This window comes from Dendrobium catenatum, unplaced genomic scaffold (genome assembly GCF_001605985.2).
Source record: "Dendrobium catenatum unplaced genomic scaffold, ASM160598v2 fragScaff_scaffold_842, whole genome shotgun sequence".
NCBI lineage: Eukaryota > Viridiplantae > Streptophyta > Magnoliopsida > Asparagales > Orchidaceae > Dendrobium > Dendrobium catenatum.
The window spans coordinates 612933-620582 of record NW_021319304.1 but is presented as its reverse complement, the minus strand read 5'-3'; positions in this window follow the sequence as shown (position 1 = coordinate 620582).

Genomic DNA, 7650 nt, shown 5'->3' with positions numbered 1-7650 from the left:
AAAGAACTTGTTAACTAATCTTTCCATTCTCAAACAAATAGAAATAGTAGGGTTCAAAGTATGAAAAATATAGATGGGAAACAAATCTAACACACTTTTGATCAAAACCAATCTCCCACCAAAAGACAGAAAGTTAAAATTCCAATTAGCAATTTTGTTTTGAAAAGTCGTAATAATATCTTCGAAAATATGATTCCTTTTTCTCCCTTTAAAAATCGGAGTGCCCAAGTACTTGATAGGAAAATAAACGCAATTAAAACCATATATACGATTAATAGAATTAATTCGACCTTGATTCACCCCTTTGGACACCAAAAAATTGCTCTTGTTTGTATTAATATCCAAACCACTCATATTCTGAAAATTACTTAAAAAATGAACTAAAACTTTAACATTTTTAATCGAGCCATTAGAAAAAATTATAAAGTCATCAGCAAAACTAAGATGGGTAATCGGCATACCCCCCAAAGTATGATAAAACAAGGCTGTATGTCTCTTGAATAATTCCTCCAAACCACTAGAAAGGTAATCCATGGCAATAATAAAAAGAGCTGGCGATAATGTATCACCTTGTCTCAAACCTTGTGCAGACTTAAAAAACTATGATTTCTCCCATTAATAATAACAGAAAAGAAACAATTCTCAATACTATTTTTCATCAGTTGAATAAAATCTTAGTTAAAACCAAATAGAGATAAAACATTGTAAAGGAAATTCCAATTCAAATTATCATAAGCTTTCGTAATATCAAGTTTGAAAATAATATTACCACCATTCACTTTAGCATTTATATCATGAATAATCTCTTGAGCAAGCAAAACATTATCAAAGATACTCTTGCCTTTAACAAAACCAGTTTGATTAAAAGAAACAATTCTCGGCAAAATATCAACAAGCCTAGAAGCAATAATTTTAGAAATAAGTTTATTGAGAAAAGAGCATATGCTAATAGGACGAAAGTCATTCCAATTGTTAGCAGCATCCTTTTTAGGAATTAAAATAATATTAGTAGTAGCAAAAAATTTCGGGTAAGAGCTACCTTCAAAGAAATTTTTAACCGCCTCTAACACATCCAACTTAATAATATTCCAGGACTTAACAAAAAATTTGGTAGTTAAGCCGTCCGGACCCGCAATAGAGCCAGAGTTCATGTTCTTAATGGTATTTCAAACTTCTTCATCAGAAGGAATTTGAAGCAACATTTGATTATCACTATCATTGATACAATGAGGAATAATGTACGGGTTAGAAATAGGAATAGTGTTAACCTCTTTATTAAAAACCTGCTTGAAATGATCTACACCAGATATAATAATATCCTCCTCATTATCAAGAGTATCATCATTATCATTAACAATTTTAAAAATATGATTTCTCATATTTCTCTTTTTAGCTAAAGCATGAAAAAACTTGGTATTTCTATCCCCTTCAGCAATCAATTTAGAAGCAACCTTCTATTTCCAATAAATTTTCTCTTAATCTTGCAAAAGACCAAGCTTATTAAGAGCAGCAATATTGTCAAAAACTGGATTATCCATATAAATATTTTCACAATCCATCACCTCTTTTTCAGCCTCCTTAATATTAGAAAAAATATTTTTAAAAATATTTTTATTCCACCACCTTAAAACTTGTTTTAATCTACTAAGCTTGGCCCAAAGCCTGGACATACCATAGATATCATTCTTCGGAGCTAAAGGCTCATTCCAGTTATTATAAACAACATCACTGAAATCCTTATGAGATAATCACATATTTTAAAATTTAAAAGCAGAAGGATGCTGAAGCTTAATAGAATTAATAATCAGAAGTAAATGAGCATGATCAGAAGAAGTTCTACTTAAATGTTCAACATGAGTCATAGAAAAATTAACTAGCCAATCATTATTAAATAAAATTCTATCCAGTCTTTGCCATAAATTAGCTCTACTCTAAGTAAAAGCATTACCAAAAAAGCCAATATTATGTAAATTGCAATCACTAATCATAGAATTGAAATCATCCATGGAATGAATATTAGGAGACTTACCCCTCTTCTCTCATTAGCATTGCAAATAGTATTAAAGTCCCCACTAACACACCATGATTTGGTAGAAACATCAGCAAAAGAAGATAGTTGCTCCAAAAGAGTCAAACAGCCAAGTCTAGTACAAGAAGCATAGACAAAAGAAGCATTGCAATTAAAGTTAAAATAAATAATGTTGACATTAACCACTTGATGGCAATCCTCTAAAATAGTTAAGTTAACAACATTCTTCTAGAAAATCCAGATTTTGTTGGAACAATTAGCAAAAAGTAAGGAAAAACCCAAACAATTAGCAGTACTATCAATTTTCTCCCTAGAAATTAAAGGTTCAAGTAAAATCAAAACTTGAATATTGTGAATTCTACAAAGATTTTTTACTTTAGTAATCAAATCAGTCCCCCCAATACCTAGCTCTAATATTCCAAATGAGAGCATTAACCATTAGAAATTTTTTAAGAAGTTTTAGTTCTAGTAGAACGAGACGTCTAAGATAAGGAGATTTTAATATTCTTACCCTTTTTTTTTTACAACCTTTATAAATCCATCCTCCTCTTCTTTATTGGAGGAATTACCAACATCAATAGAGGCCAAAGAATCTTCTTTTTCATTGCTACCCAAAACATCCTTCAATACCTCCTTTCCATCGTTGGGGATAAATTCCCCTTTTTCACAAAATTCATTATCACTACTATTAATCTCAACTAGAGGAGCATTAACATGAGTAGGCACAATAAACTGATTACCCTTAGCATTATTAAGAATTGAGTCAATAGAAACATAAATATCATGTTCCTTCTTAACAACATTCACCAGCACATTAGTATCATTACAAATATCATTAGCAACCAGATTATTATAAACCTGCAAAACATGATTCACGGGCTTAGGATTCCCACCATTAGTTCCTGGAACATTAGGAACATCAATTCCAGTAATATCAATAGTCGAACCAAGTAAAACAACATCTAACAAATTCGAATTTATCTCAGGCACTTCAGTATTATCAATAGGTATCTTTTTCAAATTAGGGTGTAGCTTAAAACATTCCGAAACCGCATGACCATGAATTTTACAGTGAGTGCAAAAATTAGAAACCTTTTCAAACTCAACCTTTTGTAAATAACCGAACACTTTTGAGCCCACCCAAATTTCCTTTGCATGTTTTTTGAGATGTCGACTTTAACAAGAACTCTCGCCACTGAAGGACGGGTTCTCGTTGTAGTAGCCTGGTTGGTTTGCAATGGACAACCAAAAATGGAAGCAAGAGCATGCAAAATTTTTTGAATTAAAAAAGTGTAAACAAAGATTAGGAAACAAAATCCAGATGGGAACAGCCGTGGTCGACCAAATTCTTCAGTTGCGGTCAGAGATTCCTCTTTTACATTAAAAAATAGAGTCCATTTAAGCACACGCATTTGGTAGTTGTTGGTAAAATAAGCTCTTCTAGCAAAAACCCTACTATAGTCCAAATCATTAGAAAGTTGAATCGCAACATGTCGAGCATCCATCAAGCCAACAAAAAAAAACCAAACAATTTAAGGTTACCAAAAAAGTGACGAATCGAATCCAAGTTTGGTCTACGCAGACAAAACTTACCAACTAACGTGAACTTAAAAGGAGAAGCCAGTTTAAGCACATCCTCATCAGAAAGAAGGATGGCCGGAACACCATTAAAAACCGTTTGGTTTAAGATCAGAATTATATCACCTGACATCGGATTTACAGAAAGCACATCTTTGAAAGAGCGAGTAGGAGAGACATCCTCGCCTTCCAAGTTGAAAAAGCCTCTATTAAGACCATGAATCAGGCTATTCACCTTCCCCCATGAATTCGAGCTCGAAGCCCCCACCATCGAAGATGCTCAAACAGGGCACCAGAGAAAAAGAACCCACAAAACCAACAACTGGTCGAAAAAAAAGCAAAAAATGTAAAGCTGGAGCAGAAAACATGCACGGAGCGAGGCTGGAGAGGCAAAAACCCTAAATAGATTCTCTCATACTGTATGAAAATCTACCCATCTTTTCACTGCTCTCTCTTCTTATTATTTCATCTCCTGATATCTTCTTACTCATATCATGTCTGAATAATGGAATGGCCAAGTCATTCTCTACCAGTCTCGCTCTCTTAACCAGCTCAAAAAACTCATGAATCCTCAGTGGTATAAATGGATGTCTCAATTCATATTCAATCATCTCAAAAACCTATAGCCTTTTTCATCAGCAGTACTAACAAGTTGGAGAGCATACTTGGCCATTATAGTAAATTCCACCTCATACTACATCACTATCATGTTCAGCTATTCCAATCCCATTAAAGCCTCATGCATCTTTTGTCGGATTGATGGAGGTACAAACTAGTCTTTGAAGATAACAACAAGCTATATTAAGGTGATCTCTGCATTCATCTTTCCTTGAAACTTCTTTATCTTTTGTCTAATCCATCATCTCTTAGCTTCTATTTCAAATATGAATATTGTAAGTGTTACTTTTTTATTCTTTAGACACTACATGCTGTCAACTATCTTTTTTATCCTTAATAATCAATTCTTTACTTCCTATGGCTCTATAACTCCCTTGAACAATAAGGGTTTTAACTTATGAAAATCTATAAATGTACATCATCTTCGAATTCCTTATGTCACACCTGTCTACTATGAGCATTACTCATATCCTGTGCAAGCATGCTAACTAGCTGCATCAAACTATTATAACTCACTAGAGCTGCTACTGATTCACTCTATCCATTATATGCATTTTTATTAGTAGGGCTCATCTATCCACTAATAAATTATCTTTTTTAATTAATTAATTCACAAACTCAATATACATATATATGTAAAATAATCAATCAAATATATAAATGAAAATATATACTATCCAACTTATATATATAATTGAGGCCCAACTATAAACTAATTGATATCAATTTATCCTAATTATTACCCAATTTGATATCACCCTTAATTAGGTCCAACTAATAATTAATTGGTATCAGCCTTCATCTTTCATGTTAATAAACATCCTTCCATCATGCAAATGCTATATTTTTTGTCAATATAATGTATGAAATATAGTAATTCATGAAATATAATAAAATCTTTCAAATTTATCTACCTTGCATTTACTTTTGAAAATTATAATTTAATTTAACTAGTAAAAATTCAATATATTCTTATCAAAATATTCATATTAAAGACATTTATTACATAAAAAAAGTTATATGATGAAAGTTTTATCAATACAAAATTTTTCTCATTTTTTATAACGAAAATACTAATTTGATCAAATTTTTTTTAAAAAAATATTAAAATAAAAAATATTTTAATTGTTCCCTACAATAAGATGAGTTAATCTTCCAACAGGATCGACAGATGAAAATTGCTCTACAACCTCCAATTCCAAGCTTCTATTTTCTCTCTCATCTCTTTTCTCTCTTATTTTCTTAAACCATTCTATGGATCTGAATGCATGAAGGATAAAAGGGATTTATGTAAAGTATAATGCTTTAAGATATTTTATAATAAATAATAATATAATTTAATTAGTTTTTTCAGTATATAATGCAAATAAATCATTTTGAGAATTCAAAAATTATAAAAAATATTCATAAAATAACATATTTTATTTAACATATTTTTATGAAATCAATTTGTAAAATAGACACTTGTTAGTCCCAAAATTCTCACTGATATCTATAGATGTCAATTTGATAAAGATTTACACTAGTGTTAAAAAATTACAAAAAAATATTATAAATAAAACACTATAATGTATATAATACGACGAATACGATTTTCAAATTTGACTTATAATGACTCATATGTATATATTTTTGGTTTAAAATACTAGTTATTATACAGAGTCTCCAAAATAATCCTCAAACATCTAACTTATGGAAATATTATTAAATAGAATATCGATTCATGATAGATGACACAACAGGAAAACTCGCTATTACTGGCGGATTATATTCGCCGGCAACCCAAAATCTGACGGAAGTCCTGGGTTTCCGGCATATTTACGGCGGATTTTCGTGGGCCAATTTGGGTCGCATCGGAACAAACTTTCCAGCATTTTATGAGACGCCATAACATATTCCGGCGCACTCTCTGTTGCATTACCGGTGCAAAAAATGCTGGCCAGCCAACGATTTTCCAATCGGCCATTCCGACGACTACGCCGCCCGAAGTTTATGTTGTATTGATCCGCCGAAAATATCGGTCGATAAAACGCAGTAAATGTGCACCGTAAATAAGCTACGACTAGTTTACTGGGCATATTGTACGCCGAAAATCGCCGGCGGATAGGACTTCGTAAACGGCGTCGGTAATTGCCGGCGTCCAAATAAACGACGACATAATCGTAATGATTTGTTGTATCGTCATTTCCGTCGAATTATCGTTGCAAAATCCACCATTAACCTATATCATTGACAAAAAAAATTTCCTTCCCAGCCAACAATCACATTTCCACAATTGCAAATATATACAGAACCACTTCTAGAAGGCAGCCATACACATAACAGATATAAACAACTTTAATATATACTTAAAAACATAAATATCCATGTAAAGACATTGTTCAATAGCATCAAATAACTCAAAACATCACATATTGTTCAATAACACATGTTCACATAAATAAACAAGTTCATATAAACAAAACTAAACTACTCTGACTCCGTGGACTCCTCCTCAGTTGAAGCTACCTCTTTTCCACTCAACTGCTCACTCATCTTGTGCATTTCATCCAACAACTAATTATGTTGCTCATGCATCTGTATTTGAACCTGTGCTTGCAGGTGAGCTTGCCAATCAGCTTGTGATTTCATTACTTGTTCTAGCTCAGCTTGAAGGGCACTTATTTGTTGAGCATGTAAGGACTCATGTGAACTGGATGCGAAGCTGGATGCAGTAGAGGAGGTCATCCCCTCGTATGCCTGAGCTTGGAAACCTAACACTACAGTAAAAATGCTGAAAACCGGCAGTTTTTTTCGGCGGTTAGTATAGATTTACCGGCGGTTTTTAAAGTTACCGGCGGTCTAACGGCGGTTTGTGAACCGCCGGAAAAAATGGAATAGGAAACCATTTCCGACGGCTATTTACCGGCGGTTTATTTTTGCGGCGGTTTTCCGGCGGCCAATACCGCCGGTGACCACCAGAATTTTAACCGTCGGTCGGCCGGCGGTTAGGCCGCCGGTATTGTAACCGCCGGAAAACCGCCGGTCAAATTACCGGCGGTTTTCCGGCGGTTAAACCTGGCGTCGTCTCGTTCATTAGACCGCCGGACGGCGCCGTTAGACCGCCGGTAAAGTACCGGCGGTGGACGGCGGTTATAGCCGTCGGTATTACCGACGGTTTAAACCGTCGGGCGTCCATCGTATAACCGCCGGCGGCCGTCGGTAAGCCGCCTGTACTTACCGGCGGTTTAATAATATAACCAGCGACTTTATCTTGTCCGTCCGGTATCGTAGTTTCTGGCGGCTAAATCGCCGGTTAGCCGCCGGAAACCTGTAGCACCTGAAAAAAAATTGACAGCATACCCTCTATTTGAGGGAGGTTCACCCTAAAGTCTAAACCTGCAGAAAAAGCATATATATGTTGGGCAACACGCCGCTATATTCAG